The sequence below is a fragment of the Mustela lutreola genome, chromosome 13, assembly GCF_030435805.1.
Source record: "Mustela lutreola isolate mMusLut2 chromosome 13, mMusLut2.pri, whole genome shotgun sequence".
NCBI lineage: Eukaryota > Metazoa > Chordata > Mammalia > Carnivora > Mustelidae > Mustela > Mustela lutreola.
This window is the reverse complement of record NC_081302.1, coordinates 32,835,992-32,860,437: the sequence shown is the minus strand read 5'-3', so window position 1 is coordinate 32,860,437 and position 24,446 is coordinate 32,835,992.

Genomic DNA, 24,446 nt, shown 5'->3' with positions numbered 1-24,446 from the left:
CCCATGTGAACCCTTTCAGTCATTCTGAAACAGGCATAAACCTGGAAGTATAAAAGATCTAAAAACCCAAGGGGTCCACCTTGACCATGGGGAGCAAAACCAAAGAATAAATGCTTCTTCTTTCTGTCCCTTGGGGTGGGCAATTTTGGGGTGCATTATACTGGCTCCTCAGAGGTACCCAGCAGCACTAAACTCTTGTTGCCCATAGTGGTGATGAACTCAATTAGATACCTCAGATTGACTCCCTCCTTCTTTCACTCTTTCAAGTTCCCACTCCCATTCTCTGGGAAACCTACCAAGATGAACTACCTGCACCAAAGCACTGTCTGAGTTTCTAGTTTTGGGTAAATCAGGGCTAAGAAAGATTGCTCTTGTGTTTTACTTTCAGCTTCCTAAATGTGTTCTTCTGTTGGCTATTCCTCAAGTGTCAACATTCCACAAATTGGAACCTTGGCCTACTTCTTTGCCATTCCCCTTCCTACTTCATCTCATAATTTAATTGCTGAAAACTCTCGATCTGGTATTCCCATCCCTTTCACTCTTCTGACCCATACCAGCACATCCATGTTTTATTAGATGTTTCCAACTTAAATGTTCTCATATAGGTTAAATGTAGTATAGAAAGGAGAATTGAGCTCGCATTTGCCAGCCCTAAGTCCCAGCAGTTTCTCCTTTGGTGTTTCCTGTTTAGTGAATGGCATCCATGCTCTGGGTTGTACAAGTTAGAAACCTGTCAATTAATCTTTTTTTTTTTTTCCATTTTATTTTATTTCTATTCAGTGTTCCAGCATTCATTGTTTATGCACCTCACTCAGTGCTCCATGCAATACGTGCCCTTCTTAATACCCACCACCAGGCTCACCCAACCTCCCACTCCCCTCCCCTCCAAAACCCTCAGATTATTTTTCAGAGTCCATAGTCTCTCATGGTTTGTCTCCTCCTCTAATTTCTCCCAACTCACTTCCCCTCTCCATCTCCCAATGTCCCCCATGTTAATTCCTTATGCTCCACAAGTAAGTTAAACCATATGATACTTAACTCTCTCTGTTTGACATATTTCACACAGCGCAATCTCTGTCAATGAATCTTGATACCCCCCTTTCTCCACTTGTTCCCAAGGCAGACAGTGACCAATACATGCTGATTTCTACCTTCTTTGTGCCCTCAATTTTCTAGCTCCACTTGCCATTGCTGTAGCCCCTCATTTACTACCAACTCTCCTTGTCTCTCAATTTCTGTACTAATCATTACGAAGGGAGGTCTCAAGAAGAAACTGAGTGAGTGGATGAGGCAGAAAATATGAGATAGCCAATTGCCTGTGAGCTGTTTACCTATGTCAGTGAACTATGCTGAACTAGCTTAGTATGTAATTCATACTAAATACTCAACAGACAATTGTGGAGGAACTAAATATATGCTTGACTCTTGGAGCAGATGTTGTAGACAGTAAGAGACTACAATTTAAATGAGAAAAAAGGATCTTAATAGAATACTATAGGTTAGTGTTTTGTTGCCTTGAAAACATGTCTGAGAATTAATCTGAAAATATTTTTAAAACTTCTTTTTTTAAAAAGACTTTACCAGTAACACAGTGTTAAGAATATCTTTATTCTAAATGTTGGTGAATTGGATCTGGGGAAACTTTCATTCCCAGGAGACTATTAGAAGGCAATTGGCTAATGTTTATACTGGCAAGTCATGTATCTCTCATAGACCCCAAACCTCCAGAGATTTCTGTAGTTGGTAGGAATGAACATAATGTTTGGCACACTTCCCCCCACACCCCCACCAAGGATGTAGGTAGCTATAGAATAGAGAGAAAATACAGACTGAGGGAAGGAGTGAAGTGTGAATAATTAGTTCTAAAGCACAACCTGGAAATGTCTCTTGTCATCCTTCCCAATTTCTTCATCTGTTTATTTATTTTTTATTTTCAACATATTTTTGCATGCCTCCTTTAGAATTTTTGGGAACAAGGTAGTAAAGGGGCTACTTTTCTCTCTTTTTTTTTTAAAGAAATGAAATTAATTATAAAATTACATATCATGTAAGAAATGATGGGCAATTTATAGTCATGAGTCTAGCAGAAATAATTTTCTGCTAAGAAAAAACTTGAGCTCACATGTCTTTAATGAAGTTAGTAAACCAAGGATTGTAGCTACAGAGATATTGAATTATTCTCAAGTAAACCTGACTCTAACTGAAATGACCTATTTTCCAAGTGTGAACATACCTATGTTTATTATTTTACAGGTCAGTCTCTTTTGTTAGAAGCGGTAGTTGGCATCTTTATTGACATAAATAAAGACACATTCTAAAATATTACCAAAGAACACTGATTTGAAGGTTTTTTTTGTTTTTTTTTTTTAAGAATGATCTGATTCAAAATAATCCAGCATAATTGTTATGAAAAGTATTGGTGGTATTTTTTTCTACCATCATAATTCAAAATTAAACTCCTTCATGAAAATATATTATTTTCCTAAAACTTCCTGGATCAGCTGGAATATATTTATTGGGCTTAACATATTAAACTCTTTATTTTTGCTCTGGACTAAAGCCAAACAACAATAATTGCTTCTATGCATTGCCTAGAAGCAGGTGACTCTGCCATCTGGATATGTGTCCTCCACTTCACTGAGCAGGGCTCTGATAAAATGCTATATTCCTGGCCTCCAGGCAAAGCATAGTATGGGGAGTAAGCAGCCCTATAGATCCTGGTAATAACTTTTCTTTCCCTTTGGGATTTACAGTCTGCTTCTATTTTGTGAAGATTTTAAAGAAAAGACCCAGGATATGGGAATTGAAATGTGGCTATTGTCCCAGATATTCAAGTTTTGTTTGCCACTGAATATGCCAGAATACTAGAGATTCTTTATTTTTTGGTTGTGATCCAGAGAATGTTCATAGTTATAGTTTCATAAAAGATTGCTGGGAAGCCTGCTGAATCTACCAGTGTGGATCATGAATGGGAAAGCTGCATTGCCCATCTGGGGGTTCCTTTTTTGATCAAGTCTAACTATGTAGTTCCAGCAAATAAAATAGAGTAGGAGGTTGCCCTGAAACAAGCTATCCATCTTTCTCTTTCCATCTTTGGCTTAATGGTCCATTTCCTAAAAATTCCTTCACTTTCTCTCTTCAGATCAAAAAATATTATAATCTTGGTCTTGTCTCTCTCTGTGACATATATGCTTTTCCCCTTATGTGTTATTTCTTAATCCAATTGGTCGGAATCACCCAAAATTCACTAGGAGGGCAGTCAGTGGTTGCATTGTAGCCATTACTTGACAAGGCTGTAATTAGTTGGGCCATTTTACACCTGCTTTCCCAGCTGGGCACTGCATTTTGCTTTACAGTCATCTGTATCAGAACTGAAAGCTCACTGCTTCAAGACTGAACTCATAATATCCAGCAACAGTATAAAATTGCACAGATTCTGTATTATAGAGAACTTACAGCAAGGAGAACTCATTCATTCACCCATTCATTCATTCAGTTCCCCATTCTTTTTTCTTTCTAGCAGGTGTATCTTTCTTCTACCGCTTAACTCTTCTGGTAGTTTTCAGTAGACAGCTCCTAACAGAGAAACTGAAATTGCACCTGCCCCCCACCCCACCCCCGCAATGCTGGTAGCTCTTTATTTAATATATCAGTTGACATTTGGAGAGATGCATCCGTTAGGCCTAGTTTCATAGTAATCATAGTTACAAGCTAACCTTTAATCCATGGAAAGATGCCTTGCAAATAACTCAGGGAATATATCTGATAAAGCCTCGTGCATAAATTAATTTTCATGCTAAATTAAACCCTTTTTAAATGGAGAATATATCCATGTTTTGCATCTTATACCTGACGTTTCTACGATTCCTCACAAACTACTGGCGATGAAGGGATGTGGTCCAAGGAAATAAACAAATCCTTTCTTAAATACTCCTTGTTTTCAGTGCAGACAGCTTCACATTCTTCCCATTCAGAAATCCACTTCGTTGCATGCATTCCATTTCTTTCCGTATTTGTGATGTTTACTGTAGGCTTATTTACTGAGATCATTTTATGGTAAATCAATATTTGCCTATGTGAGTGATTCAGAAGAATCACAGAAATGCAACTAAGCTCCAGCGAGTATTCTATAAAGTCAATGGTGCTGCAGTTGTCAACACAGTGGGTCATCACCTGAACCCATAATGGGTGGATACTTTTGAGGACCATTATGAAGCAATTAGTTACTCATCATCAATCATTCTTTTACCAAAAGCACTGTTAGCAGAACTCTGTGGAGTGTTAATCCACGAGTCTTAATGGCTGACTTAACAATGTCCAAAAGCTCCTCTCAATTTGTTTCTATTTAGAAAATAAAAACATGCATTTGCCTTAGCTTGCTGTTTTAGAAAGTTAAGACACAAAAATCTTGCCCACAATTTTTAATGTTCTTCCTCTTTGGAACCTACCTGAAAAGTAGTCAAACCACTCCTTCCCCCCATATCCCCATCTTTCTCTTTCTATTTCATTAGGAATGAAAAAATACTTTCATCATTTTTGCAATGCTACCAATTACTTCCTAATAACCACTATGCTCTCCTTTCTTCCTTAAAAGCTGCTTTTCACCTCCATGTTCCCCTTTCTCTCCTCACAGCTGTCAGTATAGTTTAGACCCTGAGTACATCAAGCCTGACTTTCTGTAAAATTCTTATCCAACTTGCCTCCCTCCATACAAATTATTGCATTCCTGTTGCCAGACCCATTTCATCTTATTTCCCTGCCAAGTACCTGGCAGTGGTGCTCCCTTATACACTGGATCCTTATCCAGGTATTCAAAGACTTTGACAATCTGTCCCAAAAGGGCATTTCCTTTCTTATTTCTATTGGGTCCCTCTGAATATTCTCTACTTTAGCAATATGAGCTTTACGAGTCTCTCAAATACATTTTGATCATTCTATTTCCCACTATTGGAATGCCCTTTTCTACCTCTCTACTAATTCTGTTCAGTGCCTGTCAACATCCCACTCCCTACAATATTTTTCTCCCTCTTTTTGGTCTATGTTCTGCCTTAGCAATCTCAGGTCTTTGAATAATAATATTTAACCTTTAAAATCTATCTATCTATCTATCTATCTATAATTATATGTCACCTTATATTTTTGTCTTAACTTCACTTGCCATGTGTAACTTACTCCACCAAATAGATTGAAAATCTCTAAAAGCAGAAACTTTATCTTAAATTTTGTATTCCTACAGCACCTGGTAAGTGTCAAGCTTATAACAGAGACTCGATAAATGTATACTGAATGCACTGTTTCCCTTGAGTTCTAGGAATCAGATGTTTATTGCAATTCTGGATAAAAACAAAACAAAACTTCAGTTAGACTATTAAATAATCATAGAGTTTCCTTGCCGTGAAGCACATGACTACATAAAAAGAAATAAATTCCTTCATCCTAAGAGGATTTGTTAAGAAATGTCTCACATATTCTCAACAGAAAATCTTTCACGGCAATGTCTTAATAAAATGAATATTCTTCTCACACTTTTACAGTAATAGGAAGTTCCACATAAATTGGATCTTTCTTGCCGGATTCAGGTTGCTACAGTAATGCATCTTGGAAGGTAACTATGATCACATTTCCTATGGTCACCTTTAATGCTGTACCATGTAGGCAGCCTACCCTGGATTTACTTTTGGAAGCAACTTGTTTTGATATATTCTGGGGTTTTAATTTTATCCCAATTCCTTCTTTATCATACAACTGCTGAATAAGAACAGCTGAATGAAAGCCTGATTACTTCTGTTATTTGCTGATAGAAAAATAGCACCTAAACAAACACTAAAAAGCCTGATTCATTTTATCTATAATCACATTTCCTCTGAGTCCTAGAAGATGTTATGACCTGTGATGGTTTTTGTTTTTAGATATTAGCTTGGCTGGAAAGATTCACAGGAGTCCAACAATGTTTACTACGCTGCCTTGTAGATCAACGTTACATTGGCACTTTCTGTTTATCAAGGCTGCTGCTGTCTGTGAGAAGTCCACTTTCCAGTCTTCATAAGGCCTTTACTCAAAACAAAACAAACAAAAATGCTCTTTCTGCTCTTTTTTCATGCTCTTTCTGCTATTTTTGCTATTCACAAACAATACTTTCTCACACCTTGTATTGCCAGCTCTTCCAAATTAGACTTCAAGTACCTTGAAAGTTGTCTTGGGCCTTATTTTGTCTTGGGCCCTAGGGCAAGAGTAAGTATTAGATAAAATTTTGACTTATTAACTAATTATTATAGCTAGTGTTTATTGTATACATATTAAATGCTCCAGGTGCAATTCTAATCCAATTAGCCTTGAAAAAACTCAATAAGTGATACTCTTTTATTTAATTATTTTATTGATGAGGAAATTGAAGCACAGAGAGGTTGGGAGATTTACCAAAGTCATATAGCTAGTATGGTCTGGACGCCAGCTTGGTCTGCCAGCTGCTACAGCATCCACTGCACTAATGCTGGGCACTATCTTCTGAAACTATTCTTTCTGGATGCCTTTTATCCTATTGCTCTGTTTATACTTCTGTTTCAGTTAGAGTATTCTACTGTCTTCTGTGCTTTGCAAATGTTGAGCAAAATGTCTAATGTGAGAGCAGCATCACCTTAAACATAGCTTCCTAAGTATATTGTGGCATTCTATTCTAGGGATTTGATTTTACCATTTCCTACGTGACTGGCAGGTGGAAAGAAAGCCAGATATCACATGTCCAATAACCTTGCATTGGTCTAATGCTTGACCTTCTAATTTATTAGGAAGGAATTGGAAAACTGAATTCCATGGAGCCACCATGTTTTGGGGGAGAAGAAAGTCCTGAACCATTCATACTGGATTGTGTGCCTTCAATATAATATTGGGGCTTAGATGCTAAAATTATATTGCACAGAATCTCTTGCACTAGGATTCTTGATGCACTTGAGATTCCACGAAGCAGATATATTTCCATGAGTCTTGACTGAGTTAGAGCTGGAGACAGGCAAGGTCAGAGATCTCAGTTTTGTTTGTGTAGATTACAGCAACAGTAATCACCAATTTCCCAGTCTCACTGGCAACTTTCTGATTCTGTAGTATCCTAATCAAGGCAAAATTTCTATGGTGGTCCAGTCTCTCTGTGTTCTTCCTAGCTCAGGCTATATTCTGTGTCTTTAGCCCTTCTGAAAACCCTTTGGCTGTTTAATACACTATTACAAATCCCTTCTGCTCAAGCTTGTGGAGTGAATTCTGTATTCTGCAAGTAAACCTGACTGATTCAACTGTATCTGAATGATACACTCTCACTGTTTCAGTTATTAAATAATAAGTCAGATTTTATAGTTGTATTTTAGGATAGAGGAGTAACAAATCTTCATTTAGAATAAAATGCTTTGGGCATTGGTTATTTATTCTTGTTGGTAGTGCTTTCATTATTCTCATAAAAAAGAAACAATCTAAAATAACGTGGATAATTTAGCATTTGGGTTTAATATTTTACTCAATATATTTTTATTGGGTGCCTCCTCTCTGTCAGCGACAGTTCCTTGGTGAGAGAGATATTCTGGTGAGCAAAACAAAATCTCTACTCACATGTAACTTACAATCTTCCCCATCAATTTAGAGATTGAATGTATTTCCCACATGTGATTAAATAAGTGAAAAACAAGCTGAAAGTTAAGAGTATCTCAAAGATAATGTAAGATAAAGATAAAGAGAATATAGGAGATAGTAATAATACTCCAGAATAGAGAGGGTTCAGTTTGGCATTGACATCACTAATTTAAAGGTTGGCCTGCTTACTAATCTATAAAATGGGAATTTCTATTTATTTCTATTTATTTCTCATGATGAGGATGGCAAAAATTATCACATTGGGGAGATAGTTACAAATCACTTATTTAAAGAATACGTAATTCAGACGCATGAAAAAATGTTCATCATCATTAGCCCTCAGGGAAATTCAAATTAAAACCACATTGAGATATCACCTTACACCAGTTAGAATGGCCAAAATTAACAAAACAAGAAACAACATGTGTTGGAGAGGATGTGGAGAAAGGGGAACCCTCTTATACTGTTGGTGGTAATGCAAGTTGGTACAGCCTCTTTGGAGAACAGTGTGGAGATTCCTCAAGAAATTAAAAATAGAGCTTACCTATGACCCTGCAATTGCACTCCTGGGTGTTTACCACAAAACAGATGTAGTGAAAAGAAGGTCCATCTGTACCCCAATGTTTATAGCAGCAATGGCCATGGTCGCCAAACTGTGGAAAGAACCAAGATGCCCTTCAGCGGACAAATGGATAAGAAAGATGTGGCTCATATACAATATGGAGTATTATGCCTCCATCAAAAAGGATGAATACCCAACTTTTGTAGCAACATGGCTGGAACTGGAAGAGATTATGCTGAGTGAAATAAGTCAAGCAGAGAGAGTCAATTATCATATGGTTTCACTTATTTGTGGAGCATAACAAATATCATGGAGGACAAGGGGTGTTAGGAGAAGGGAGTTGGGGTAAATTGGAAGGGGTGGTGAATCATGAGAGACTATGGACTCTGAAAAACAATCTGAGGGGTTTGAAGTGGGGGGGTGGGAGGTTGGGGTACCAGGTGGTGGGTATTATAGAGGGCACGGATTGCATGGAGCACTGGGTGTGGTGAAAAAATAATGAATACTGTTTTTCTGAAAATAAATTGAAAAAATTAAAAAAAAGAATTAATAAAAAAAATAAAAAATAAAGAATACATAATTTAAAAAATCAATTTGGCAATACTAATGGGAATCATAGTCATTTTAAATACTTAGTACTAGCAATTATACAGAAAACATGATGAAAAGCAATAAAAGCCTTCATTAATGGTTTGTATTAAAATGAAGCTCAGGTTATTATACAACATATATACCACTTAAATCATCATAAGCTCAGGAAAGCCCTATAAAAATGGTCTATCAATACTATCCACAATATAAAGAGTATAAGAGAACTTTTCAAAATTGTGTCAATTAGTTCCAGTTTCAAAAGCAGTGATTCTGAAATGGACTATGTATGCATTTCATGTTAAATCCGAAAAAAAAAAATGTGGGCAGGTATTTTTAACCAAGAAATGATAAGATTGTTTATTATGCATTGAGATATTTTCCTATAGATATTGTCAAGCTTGATATGATTTGTTTCAATAGGTCTGCATACAGATATCTGACCAAAATTAGAATATAGATTTTATGTTCATTTTTGTAAAGTAGAAGTAGGAAAGTATTACTGTACTCTTTCATTGCAGATGAATATTAATGAGATTAATCTAAAGCCAAGATCTTCATAGTAAAGGGGAAGACATTGGTAGTTGTCAGTGAAGTTGCATACATGTACATGTAGTTTTCCTAGGATTGAGTGAATGTAGTAAGAAACTAAAAGGATATTCAAAATTCTCAGCTTAGCAGTAGGAAAGCACAAGATGCTGACAGTGTAAAGGACATGTGATGATGGCAATGCAGATCAACAGAGGGCTGACATTTTAAAATAACAACGCTTTTTCTTAGAACCTTTATAACAAATAAAATAAAATGGTCAAGAAATGAATGATAAAGGCATCAAACATATAGAACAGTTTTGAGCCTTGAATTGAATGGCATAGATCTCCTGTGCTCAGTTCATGCATCAGTCCCCCATTTTCTCTCACTTGATGGTGAGTTTTATGAAGATTTGCATATACCCATTGGGGATGTAATGAGATGCTTAGCCTTGACATACAACCTATATTTGTAATGAGTTCAGAATGGCCAAGAATTTTGTCAGAACACTGAATCTAATTTCTTTGGAGACCAGGTGAGTATAGAATATCAGAAGCTCAAAATGAAGACAAGGGTAGAGCTGTGTGTTTTTAATCTTTAATTAAATTTTTGTGTGTTAATTCAGGAAGACTCCTGAAGAGACTAAGTAATCTATATTCAAAGATAAAGTACAGTACGTGGGAACTGGAAGATAATTTATAAAAAATTAGCAATTATAAATATTAATTATAAGAAGAAAAAATATAATTTCCTCTGCCATCTGAGTTACTACCTAAGGACATATGGGGAAAGGTGAGCCATCCTAAATGTAGCCTTCAACCTTGCATGCCAGATTCCATCACGTAGTTCTTGACTTAATGTATTGTATCTCATTTCTTTCTAAGCTAGTTTCTTCAAATTGAGAGCCTATACTCATCATTCCTTTCCTTTTGATCTCTTTCACACTAAAACTGGAGTTCAGCCTCAAGTCAGGGTCCTACTACCAGTGGTTGATGTATCCTTCCTGAATTTTCACAGCATTTCTACTTCCAAACTCCCCTGCTCCTGCCTGAGCATCTGCACACTTGCTCAGTCTCTCGTCTTCGCAGATGACATCTCTTCATTATCTGAAACTAGTACACCATTTGTAATCTCATCTCAATGGATGTGTGCAGTCTCCAAGCCAGCGTTCTCCCAAATCCAAAGCTCCCATTCTGACATAAGATGATTTGAATCACAATGTCATGGAAAGAATTTTAAACAAACAAACAAACAAAGGGGAAAAAAATAGAAACAGCAAAGATGCTTGATGTTTTCCTCTGTAGTGCAGAGAATGCTGAATAAGAACCTGCTTGAAATGTCAACATAAGTCATAGAGAAGAAATCTTTCTAATCCTATTAAGAATTCTACCCCACAAATGAAACTAAAATTAGCCATTCTCCTTTACCCTTGTTTTCCTTTGGCCTATTGTTTTCCTTTTTTCCCTGAGAGTAATATAATAACAAACTATTATTTCCTCTCATTTGGAATTTTTAGGTTCTTTGCAGAGAACTTCATTTGGTTTGTTTCTTGGAGGCATATTTCTTACATTCACCTCATTTGGACTGCACTTTAATTTCTGTTCTGTCGAAAGGAGTCTTATGTAGGTTTTTTCACTGTTCAACTGTAATCCAAAGGAAACCTTTACAAACCAAGACAACCTAAAGAAACTTTCTATCTCTCTGGTGATCCTAATCATCTTTATAAAACCAAGGTTGCTTTACAGCAACTTTCTCACAACACCCATGTGCAAATAAAGAGATGTGATATCTTTTTTTTTTTTTAAGATTTTATTTATTTATTTATTTGACAGAGAGAGATCACAAGTAGGCAGAGAGGCAGGCAGAGAGAGAGAGGAGGAAGCAGGCTCCCTGCTGAGCAGAGAGCCCCATGCGGGACTCGATCCCAGTACCCTGAGATCATGACCCGAGTGGAAGGCAGCGGCCAACCCACTGAGCCACCCAGGTGCCCCGAGATGTGATATCTTAATGTAGCTGTTTTACTAATTTTAGAGAATGAGTTTGAATAAATAACTTATGTGAAAGCCCATTTTCCCATTTAAATGTATCATATCACATAACTCACTAGCAAATATATGCATGTAGATGTAAAGTTCAGCCTTTTGCCTTGTCTTTCTGAAAGCAGCTCTACTGGAGCCACCGACAAAAACTTGACTAGGGCCCTTACTCTTGTCACATGTGCTCAAATTGGCAAGGTCTGATCTGGAAGTATGCCCTCAATATGTGCTGTTAGTGTTTCCATCAGTAAGTGAAGGTAGAGCCTTCATCAAGTTGAACAAGTGATCTTCCACTAAAGATATCTATCATACAAAAGAAACAATACTAGTTCTTTGTACACCTACACACACAGACATAGACACAGACACACACACACACACTCTTCAATTATGGGTGTTTCAATATGAATGGAATGACTAATTAATTGGTGTAGAAATCTCCTTTTTAAAATTCACCTTCACCTTATTTCCCCTCATTTATATGAAAGTATTCATGCTAAAAAAATTAAGTTCAAATCACTTTGATTCCATGTATGCTATATTATATAAATTCAGTGTACTACTAACAAAGACTTATGGCCACCAAAGACTATCACATTATTCTTATTCTTCTGTCTTCCACATACTAGTTTTCCAATTATTTTCAATAAATTTTTTATTATTCTGATCATAAAATTAATGCATACTCCTTGCAGGAAAAGTTCAAAGAGAATAAAGAAGAAAAATGTCCGTAAGCCTAGTACCAAGCAGCAACCAATATTAACAAAGACTGATTTTTTTAAGCTGCAAAATTCTATTTGAAGGATGTAAAATGATAGCTTGTGCTTTGACTTTCATTTATCCTAAGGCTTATTGACTTTTCTCTTAACCTTACCTTTGAAGGTTAATTGTTTCTAATGAAAATACCAAATATTTGTAAAATAAATGATTTAGTTGTGTTAATTTCCTTTCAACCTGCTATGCCAGTATTGGATAATGACAGACTTTAGTTACGACATGTCTTCAGTATAATAAATGTAAATAAAAGGTTTCTCAAGAGTTACAAAACTAAGAAATAACTTACATTCAACTTTTTTTTCCACTGCAATCTTAACTGCTGTTCAATTTATTGTCTTCTTACTTTTGCCACTTGCACTGTTAATTTAGAGTCTTAGCCTCACTCCCTCTGTTTATAGAGGAGGAGATTAAGGTTTAGTGAAATTAAGTAACATATAAATGATTGGCAGGACAATGAGACAAACAGAACCCAATTTCTATTCACTCACTGTTTATCACATCACAATCTTTTGGTTACATCATGCAGAAGAAAATGAAATACATTTTAATTCATGTAATGCTTTTTTTTCCTTCAGCAAATTTGTAAGAAAGCTTCCTAATTATATTTTGGGTAGGCTAAAACTCAAATAAGTTCATATTCTTAAGGTGTATGTGATTTAGGTGGATGGATGTGAATGGGGTTGAAAAATGAGAAAATTCTTTTCTGGAAACCTGCAGAACTTTTGGGAAAAGGCTTTCAAACAAGATTTAAGATTCACCATGGGTGAGTCATAGGCAAATATATATTTAAGCACCAGACATTTCTGTCTGGCTTTCCTTTTTTTTATTTTCTATTTTTGTGGTAATTTTTTTTCTTTTTTAAATTTATTTTTTATTTTCAGCATAACGGTATTCATTATTTTTGCACCACACCCAGTGCTCCATGCAATCCGTGCCCTCTATAATACCCACCACCTGGTTCCCCCAACCTCCCACCCCGCACCCCTTCAAAACCCTCAGATTGTTTTTCAGAGTTCATAGTCTCTCATGGTTCACCTCCCCTTCCAATTTACCCCAACTCCCTTCTCCTCTCTAACTCCCCATCTCCTCCATGCTATTTGTTATGCTCCACAAATAAGTGAAACCATATGATAATTGACTCTCTCTGCTTGACTTATTTCACTCAGCATAATCTCTTCCAGTTCCGTCCATGTTGCTACAAAAGTTGGGTATTCAGCCTTTCTGATGGAGGCATAATACTCCGTAGTGTATATGGACCACATCTTCCTTATCCATTCATCCGTTGAAGGGCAGCTTGGTTCTTTCCACAGTTTGGCGACCGTGGCCATTGCTGCTATAAACATTGGGGTACAGATGGCCCTTCTTTTCACTACATCTGTATCTTTGGGGTAAATACCCAGGAGTGCAATGGCAGGGTCATAGGGAAGTTCTATTTTTAATTTCTTGAGGAATCTCCACACTGTTCTCCAAAGAGGCTGTACCAACTTGCATTTCCACCAACAGTGTAAGAGGGTTCCCCTTTCTCCACATCCTCTCCAACACATGTTGTTTCCTGTATTGCTAATTTTGGCCATTCTAACTGGTGTAAGGTGATATCTCAATGTAGTTTTAATTTGAATCTCCCTGATGGCTAGTGATGATGAACATTTTTTCATGTGTCTGATAGCCATTTGTATGTCTTGATTGGAGAAGTGTCTGTCCATATCTTCTGCCCATTTTTTGATATGATTGTCTGTTTTGTATGTGTTGAGTTTAAAAAGTTCATTATAGATCTTGGATATCAACCTTTTGTCTGTACTGTCATTTGCAAATATCTTCTCCCATTCCGTGGGTTGCCTCTTTGTTTTCTTGACTGTTTCCTTTGCTGTGCAGAAGCTTTTGATTTTGATGAAGTCCCAAAAGTTCATCTTCGCTTTTGTTTCCTTTGCCTTTGGAGACATATCTTGAAAGAAGTTGCTGTGGCTGATACTGCTGAGTTCATCATTCCTTTCCCCCACATCTGTACCCCTTATTTACCTACCCTTTCTCTCAGACATGTAATACAAGATATTCCATGTATACATCAGGATGGCCATACAGATTTTTACTCATTTATACTGGGTGATTTACAGCTTCTTCCCTGAACCCCCAAGTGCCATTCCCTCCTGCCTAGGCTCTCTACAATAATGTACCATGATCCAGCAGCCAAAGGGTTGATGCCAGATGGAATGGGGACTCCGACACTATGTCCACCTCCATTCTGATTATCTGATACCATTCCACACTACTGTTAGATACTTTTAATATCATCTTGCTTATACCAATTTCTGTTTGTCTTTAATCATTTCCACTTTCACTTCTGTGGGGGCAGGATGGAGATGGAGAGAAAGGCTAAATGGAAGGAAAAATCAGAAAGTAGAGAAAAAGGGAGAGGTGGAATGGTATTGGCCAGGCAGGGAAAGAGGTGGGACAGAAGCTAATAATGTTCTTCTAAAGAGAGTCTGTGTGCTTATGGGCAAAAGCAGAGCTGTTTTAAGGATCTGATTGTAGGAGATGGCATAGAGTAGGGGATGAGGGCCTTCTCCCAGTTCAAGCAACAAACTCCTCACCACCTGAGCCACTGGTAGGTTAGAAGCTAAGGGGATCATTCATGCACTTAAAGAATGATAGCAGATCCTCCCCTTCCTCTTTCTTCTCTTTCTGGTTCTTTCTCTCTCTCTCTCAGTATATAAGTGACATCCATTGCAAAATGACTACTGCCATAGCATTAGCTAATAACCTCCATCAGGTAATACATTTCTTTTCCGTGGTAGGAACATTTAAGATCTACTCTTTCCACAACTTTCATATATATAATATAGCATTAACTATAATTACCATGCTGCTATGCCTTAGATCCCCAGAACTTATCATATAACTGACAGTTTGTACTCTTTAACCAACCTCTCTCATTCCTCCTACCCACCAGCCCCTGGTAAACAAACTGAAATCTCCTTCTTGCACCTTCTACCAGTTGGTCCTATTTTTATTCCTTAGGGTTTTACAGAGAAATCTAATTCTTTCATGGGGGTAATTCTTCAGGAAATTAAAGAGTAAAGTCTCATGTCCACCAACTCCTCTGTTGTGGGTAAACTCTATTTCATCATTACTTCATGTATGACATGGTTTCTAGTGTCTTCTTCATCTTATATCTTGGCTTTGAATTTCCTTTAAATTCCTCTTAAAATGAAGTACCCAGAACTTGGTACTTTGCCACTTAAAGTGGCTAGCTCAAAATAGAAATCACCAACTTCTATATTCCAGATATTTAAAGAAACCTAAAATTATATGGTTTTTATTTTTTTAATGTTTTTAGTAACACAATACCATTTTATCATATAGTGCAAAATGTAACTATAAGTCACTAGGTTTTTCAGACACTGTTGTGTCTTACTTTCTCCCCATATACTTTTCCATAACTAAGCCTTTTATTTCGAGATAATTGTGGGTTCCTATGTAGTTGTAAAAAATAATACAGAGAGATTGCATGCATTCTTAACCCAGTTTTCTCCAGTGGTAAATAACTTATAATATCTCTACCAGGATACTGACACTAATACAGTGAAAACATAGAACATTTTTATCACAAGGATCTCTTGTGTTGCCCTTTCATAAGTCATATGTTTCCTTCATGCCCCTGATCCTTTTGTAAACCCTGGCAATGACTCAACTTTCCTCCATTTAGAAAAGGTTGTTATTTCAAGAATGTTATATAAATGGTAACATATAGCATGTAATATTTGGGGGCTGGATTTTTATACTTAGTATGATTTCCTGGATACTCATCTAGATTGCTGCACAAATCAGCATATCATTCCTTTTTACTGGTGAGTAGTACTCCATGGGATAGGCATATCACAGTTTAATTCACCATTTCCCCACTGTAGGACATCTGTGCTGTTTCCTGTTTGGGGCTATTATGAGTAAAGCTGTCACAAACGTTAGTGCACTGGGTTTTGTGTGAACATAAGTTTTCATTTCTCTGGGATAAATGTCCATGAGTGCAGTTTCTGGGTTGTATGATAGCTGCAGGTCCAGTTTTGCTTTGTTCTGTTTAGAGTGGCAGTGCAATTTTATATTCCCACCACAATATATGAGTGAGTCAGTTTCTCTGCATCCTCACTAACTTTTGGCGGTGACACTCTTTATTATTTTAGCCATTCTATAATAGTACGTAGTGATATTTTATTGTAGCTTTCAACCATTTTCCCCTCATTAATGACATTGAACTTCTTTTCATGTGCTTATTTGCTATCATTATATTCTCTTTGGTGAAATGCCTTTTCATGTGTTTTACCCATTTTCCTAATTGGATTGTTTGTTTTTACCATGGAGTTTTGCTCTAAAATAATAAGCAAGCTTAAGTTCAACATTTAGGAATCTTAAAATTTCATATGACGTCTTCCTACTTGTTTATACCTCTTCCTCTCCTGTAGTGTCAAACCTGGAACAATTTGAGTTCCCTTAATTTTCTCAGAGAGGCTTGTCACTCTGAAATTAAGTTCACTTGGTTGTTTCTTTAACCTCCCATCTCTCATGAGTTCAAAAAAAGTATGATTTTGTAAATCATTCAAGTTTCTCTTTTTTGCTAGGATAAGGGCAATATTATTTTGAAAATTTCTAGTTACTAAGTGGAAATGGAACTACTTAGGAAATAGGTTATGATCAGCTCACAAATATTGCTAACCAGAAAGAAGAAAAATATGATATTGGACTTTATAATTAAAGATGTTTATTTGTTGGTAAACACCATTAAAAGCATGAATAAGCAAGAGATATTTTCTGCATATATATAAGCAACAAATAGCTCATACCCAAAATGTATAAAGAAATCTCACAAATTAAAAGCAAGAGAAATTGGAGCAAGAGTGAAGAAACACTTTATAAATGAGGATATCCAAATAGCCAATAAATATATTAAAGGTACATGACCTTATTAATCATCAGGAAAATGCAAAAGAAAACCTCAATGAGATACCACTATACACAAAAATTGCTAAAGTTAGGAAGACCATGTATTGGGATACCCACTTGGGCAAAGATTTCAGCATCACCTACTAATGGTGACCATATGCATTTGCTGTGATCCAACAATTCCCCTTCCAGGCATATAACAAATAGAAATGTGGGGAGTGGGAAGATGGTAAGATAAGGGGTGTGTGTAGATATTTATAGTAGGACTACCCTTGACAGCCAAACTCTGGAAACAACCCAAGTGTATCACAGTAGAATGGATAAAGTATGGTAAATTCATTCAATTGAATACCATGCATCAGTGAGAATGAACTACACCTATAATTGACAATATAATGCTGAGCAAAAAAACGGGCATGAAAGAATATGCACTATTTAGCTCCAATTATATAACACTGAAAACCAGGTAAAACTAATCTAGGAAATTACGAATCAGGATAAGAGATGCCAGTTGGGAGGAGAGTGGACCTTGGGACATGACAGAGACATGCGTGAAACTTCTGTTGTGCAGGTGCTAGCCTATTCATTAATTTGGGTACTGGCTAACTGGGTGTATTCATTTTGTAATAATTAACTGAGCTGGGTACTTATCATCTGTGCAGTTTTCTCAGTATAAGTTATGCTTCACTAACAAAGGTTATGTTTTTAATTATTCTATTTTTCCCCTTCCCCTGCCCCAACCAGGGACAAACAGCCCTCCAAGACGTCTAGTCAATAAAAAATGAGATTTTTCTGAGTCTCACTTTCGACATATATCCCTGAGATTTTACTGGCATGCATTAGTCATGTCATGAGCTCAGTTATTTTCAAGGGGCACTTTGTGACAGCTTTAGATAGTCATTCTCTTATGCTGTTGTAAAAATCACACTCAAGAGCTGCAACATTTTTACAACACCTTGAGAGAAGCATCTTAAGGTTTATTTCCCTCACTTCACAGTAAGTTTCTCAATTTTGTGGTTCTAACAACACATTTCTCCAATTTTATTAACAACATATTTATATCCATGGCTTTTGAACTTGATGAAAGCATGACCTGCCAGTGGGCATGTGAGACATTCAATAGGAGCTGCCTGAGGTTGAGTTCCAGGATTTCCTTCTTACTGCTGATGGATGGCGGTGAACTATACCTCATGTCAGCATGCCTGGTACTTTGAAATAGTCTATATAAAGGTTACCTAAGCCAGACGTCAGCCAAGCCCTCTGCTGGGTCTCCTTGGGGTTTGTGTCTTCATGGTCTGTTCCCTCAGGTTCTACACTCTGGAAAGACTCTTGATCTCCTTTAGGTCTTAGCTCCCAGACCTGTTCTCATTTCTCAGTCATAGGTAAAATTTTAAGATGGCCCCATGACTTTTATCCCCTGGTGTTACTCCCCTGATTCTGTTACATTAAATGGTAAAAGTGATGTTGGGGGTGTAATTAAGGTTCTTAGTCTGTTGACTTTGAAACAATTGAAAGGGGTTACTATCAGAGTGGGTCCAACCTAATTATGTGAACCCTTTAAGACAGTTTTCTTCAGAAGAGAGCTGAAGGACAGAGATTCTAAGCACAAGAAGAATCCAGTATTCAGTGGTTGCCATTGGAGGACTGGACAGTGACCTCTAGGTGCTGAGAACAATACCCAGCTGAGAACCTATATGAAAAGAGGGTTTAGAACTTTGATAGCAATGAACTGAGTTCTGCCAGCAATCCAGCAGAGTTTGGAAGGATATTCTTGCCCAAAACTTTCAGGTAAGAACCCAGCCCTGCTCAAAACCTGATTCTGGCTTTGTGAAAGCCTAAACAGAGACCTCCATCAAACCTGCCCAGACTTCTGACTTAGGGAACTGAGTTAATAAATGGGTGTCTGTTATTAAAGTTGATTTTCTGAAATAGAATGGCAAGCTAATGAAAGGGTGCTGTTTTAAGCAGCTAAGTTTGTGGTAATTTGTTATGCAGCAAATAGAAAATAAATACATCCTCCCAGATGTGCAATTATCACATTTTTCTTTTATTTCCACAATACAACTAACAAATGTGCATACAAGGAATTTGTGCTTTTTACAGACTTTTAATGAAGATTTAAAAGGTAATTACTAGAGACATATTGCAGATTCTTGTACTGGTTCATCAACATTTTGAAGTTAAGATTCTCTATACGTTCAAAGCCACTTGACCATTTATGTTAAATCAGGAATCATCTTAAGTTCAGAATTTCTTTTTTCTAATTATTTCTTGGAACTATATTAATCAACTCAAAATAGGTACCATTATTGTATGCTCACTAAATGACACCCTTCTGTCTAGAAGCTCAGTTTTACATACATGATCTGATTTAATTTTCATGGCAACCCTGTAATTATTAATGTAAAGATGAGAAATAAGAGGTCTACAAAGTTTATCAATTTTGTTCAAGGTCACATAATTAATAAAACCTGGAAGCAGGAGTAGAAACCAGTCATTCCAATATTGAATGTTTTATTCTTAACTGTCATACTGTCGTCTCTTAGGGGTTTATCAACGATAATTTATATGAGTGTTATGATATCTTGCCTCAGAATTCTTTAAGATAAAATTGCAATCGGTAGAATTATTATCTTGAGCATGATGGTCACTATGAATAAAGTTAATCTAAAAACGCTTTGAAAAACCTTGTATCTATATAGCTACAATAAGGGCTACAAAGAGAGTTCACTTATTTGGCAAATATTTTCACTGTGCTAGGCGCTAAAGATACAATAGTAAACAGATTCCTGTGCTCAAAAGACTTATAATCTGGAGGCTAGAAGACTGAGTAAAGTTATATGTTATTTATTTAATTTAAATTTAAAAGAATTTAATTGTTGAATAACAAAGTAATTTGATCACAATGCAGAATCCCAGTGCCTCTGGCTCTGAATTCTCCCTCCTCCCCCACCTCCATTTTTGAAAATAAATACCTTTATATCTGAGTTAAGCAAAAGCATCTCTCTGCTAATATAAAGGAGGTGATTTTTTTAAAAAGGTGCTATGCATATCCTCAGAGATTCTGACTCATTAAACTGGTCCTTCAGGGGAAATGGAATCTCTCTTGTTACTTCAATGGTACAGATACCTGAATATATCTTCAGGAAATATGATTTACCTGAATCAGAAGTCCTAGTAAAAAGCTGGATTTGGAAATAAACCTTTTGGATTTATTTGGGGATAAAGGAGGTAAGGATGCAGTGTTAGGGAAAGGAGGGGTGTCTGTAGAGACGATCACTTCAGGAGACATACTGTCCTTCCACAATCTCCCACTCATGATATTAACTTGCAAGAGTGCTCATTCAAGTTTATCTCTTGAAATAAGGCACAGTCCTTACCCTGAGGATACTAATGGGGATGAAAGGTTTATACATATACTCATTTTACAATTAAAGTACATTACAGCCTTGCCCTTTGAATGCAAAATATGGAAGAATTTAAAGTGAAACTACCATAAAATATAAGAGTTATTATTAATTGAGCGTGTCTCCTTTTGGTCCAATTCACTATGAGAGCAAGAATATTAGAATCATTTTAAAACCTGTAGCAAACTCCCAAGTAGAAGATGGTGATTTTATCCATAAACTAGCACTATTATTGACTTCTTTCTCTGGTTAATACAAAATATCAATTACAGTTTTGAACTTGGTAGTATATTTCTACAGGACTGGAAAAAAGCACATTGTAGAATATATTCATCTGTAGCAATTATTTGCTATTTAGTACAAGCTGGCAGTAAATGTCTTGCTCACTTAAGTTACCTACCGATGAATACTTAAGTATGTGTTTGGGTCAGAATTTACATATTAACAGAAGACCTAAAAATATGCCAAACGGCCACATTACATAATTGTTCTTGGCCATTCACTATTGGATTTCTAATAAAAATTCTAGATGTCTATCATCTGAACCCAAACATCAACTGTTTTCAAGTTTTACTAAATTTAGGATGAGTGACACGAAGTGTCTTAACATTCAACTGAACTCAAGAAAAGTTGTTGTAACACTTGCTGAATGACTACATTCATTTGCCTGAAGAACATTTTATGCTTAGAGAGAGTATATTCCACCAAATGGTACATTTTCAGATAAAAAATGTTCTTCATTACAGAATGAGCAGTTTCTTATGGGAAGCAGTTTGTTATTGTTTCGACACTAGAACACATTATTTATTGACCACCATGTATAACAAAAGGGATACAACACTTAAAAAAAAAAAAAACTTGAATGTTATATAAACTATCTTCCCTCTAAATTGCAACGTGCACATTTTTTTCCTTGCCTACAAGGTGAGTTTATTCATGGAAAATAATAGTTAAAGGTTGAATTCCTTTAATGCTCAAGCATAATTACCATTATTTTCAATAGAGAAAATGTTTTGCATCTAAAAACCCTAAAAAACCCCATTGTTGATAATTCAACACGAGTTCTAATTCAGATAGAAATAACTACTTTAATGGTTAACATTAGCTATTCTAATATGATTTAATATGACAGTCTCTCTTTATTAATGTGATTTAGCTAATTTGATTAAATTAATTTAACTTGATGTAGCTGCTTACCTTCTCCAGTTTAGTTCTTGGAGACTATTACATAACTTAACACAAAACCTATACTTATAAATGAAACATATGTATGATACTCTGTGCATTTCTATAGTAACTCATATTGCAACATATCCTCAATGGAATAGTAAAGACAAAACAAACCAATAAGTAGTAGAAATGGTGTCAGACTCCATGAACACCACTGGCACCAAGGAGGTCTGAAATAAGAGTTCATGGTGGCTATAGATTTAAGCTCTAGGACACTGATAACTTGTTTTGCTCCAGCTCCACATGGGTAAAGACAACCAGACTATTTTTGAGCTATTCTACTGTATATGAGATAAGCAAAATCCTAAAGACCATTCATCCAAATCCCCATAGCCATTCTGTATTCAGTCAGGGTACATTTTTTTTAAGTTCCATTTCAGTTATATTGAATATTAACCTCCCTAGCTTTCCAATTTAAGAAATAAGTTCAGTGTTTCTTTTCCACCTTAAAGTCCTCTAAAATACACTTGTAAATGATGTAATTTAAAGAAAGAACTTTATGAGGACTTATTATTGGCCATTGTGTTGGCTTTTGTAAATTATCTCCATGTATAATTTTGGGGAAAGTAGTGGGAAAACGTCAGGCTCTGTATGCATAAATTTTAATTCAAGATAATATTCATATCTCCTTTTCTTTTCCTAGTTATTATGGGATTTCCTGAACAGATTGGGGGGGGGGCACCAAACATGGAGTGCTCTGATCAGGTAGAGGCTGGCAGCATGGGTGGTGAAAGAATTCACCCAAAGATGAACAAAAGAGATAGAAGTTTACTGAATACATTGCAAGGAACAAAAGAGACAGACATTTATTGAATGTATAGCAAAGCAGCAGGGAACAGGACAGCAAAGGAGAGATATTCTATGATGAAGCAGTGGTGAAGGGCAACAATTATGTGGCAAATTGTGGGACTACGGGGATGTACAAAATTTTCCCCTTTTTGGGTAATCTCAGAAACTGTGCTTGGTTGTGACTGATCACTTAGGGCCTATGATTATTTCGAGGTGGGTTGTTTAATGAGCCTATTTGCATTCATCTTGGTGGTTGCTATGGGCCCTTTTGCCATAAGTTTCCGTTGCTCAAGGCTGTTGCCTAAAGTGGCTTCCACAATTACTGTACCCTCTCCAGCAAGTACAAAAGCCAAACTTAAAAAAAAAAAAAAATTGTACATTTGTTATTTTCATCTTCCTTTCCAACTGTAATCTACTCTGACATGAATTTTGCGCTTAAAGTACCATCAAAAATCCTCTTGTTAATATGACTAATAACTATTTATGTCACTCTCCACTCCCAATTTGCTTTACTCCTAGCAATTTCTCCCCATTTGAGCCCTTTCTCCTTCTTGAAATCCTTACATATTTTGCCTTCCAAAAAACTATACTTTTACCGTGCTTGTTTGCTCCTTAATGGTCATCTTATCTGGTCCTACTTTTTGTGTCAAAATTTACAGGTACTCAGCCTACACTTCTCTCCTGAGAACTCAAGTTCCATTAAGTCTACCTCCTAAATATCTCCCAGATCTTTCCTATTCCATCCCTCCCCACTTCTGTCACATCAATAAAAGCTAATGCACTTTCTTCCAGGGCAATCTGGGTTTCCTTATGATCTGCACATACCTTTTAATCCCCTGCAATCCAGTCTTCACTTTCCTAGTACATTGAATTCTATAATGCCAATCTGATGGTGTCGTTCCTATTTTTAAAGTCTTTCAGTGAGAGGCACTGGACTGGCTCAGTCCATAGATCATACAACTCTTGATCTCTGAGTTGTGAGTTCGAGCCCCATGTTGGGTGTAGAGATTATTTTACATAAATAAGTAAAAATAAATCTTTAAAAAAAAAATCTTTCTGTGATACCCCAGTGTCCTTAAGAATTCCAATTCTCTGTATAACACACCAGATATTCATTACATGGTTTCTTCTTTTGCCGCTCATGTACTTACAATTTTACATATATATATATATATATAATAAAACATACAAAAATAATATAAAGTACAAAAGAAGGTATCTTTCAGATACAAAAAATAACATGTGTAAAATCCCTGTGGCAAGAGAACAATTTCATTGGGGGAGCTGATGATTAAATATCAGCTTTCCCAAGTATGAGGCTTGTAGAGCACTTGACACTTCGGCCTAGACTCACATTAAGGCCAGTAGGTGGATGAAGCTTCCAGGCCACCATGTATTGGGGTCCTGGGCAATTAGAGGCTAAGTGTACACGGAACATATGCAGTATGATAAGTAAGTTTATGTGTCAAGTTTGACTGGGCCCAGATATTTCGCTAAACATTATTCTGGGTGTGCCTACAAGGGTGTTTCTGGATGAGATTAACATTTGAATTAGTAGACTGAGTAAAGCAGATTACTCTCCCCAATGTGGGGAAATTTTCTTCAACTCACTAAAAACCTAAATAGAAGAAAAAAGCTGAGGGAGAGGAAACTCCTGTTTGAGCTAGGACATCAATCTTTCTCTGTCTTTAAACCCAAACTGAAACATTGCTTTCCTTAGGTTTTGAGCCTTCTGGCTTTTGGAAGTTACATGACTGGTTTTCCTGGTTCTCAGGCCTTTGGACTTAGACTGGAGCCACACCACCCACTCTTCACCGTCTCCAGCTTATGAACTGCAGATCTTGGCAGTTCTCATCCTAATCATGTGAGCTACTTTTTGTAATACCTCTCCTCCCCCTGTGACAGATAGATCTAGATATATTGTGAACCTTAGTAAGGATTACTATTGGCCCTCAAGATCTAATGAAATCTAGGTTTTGG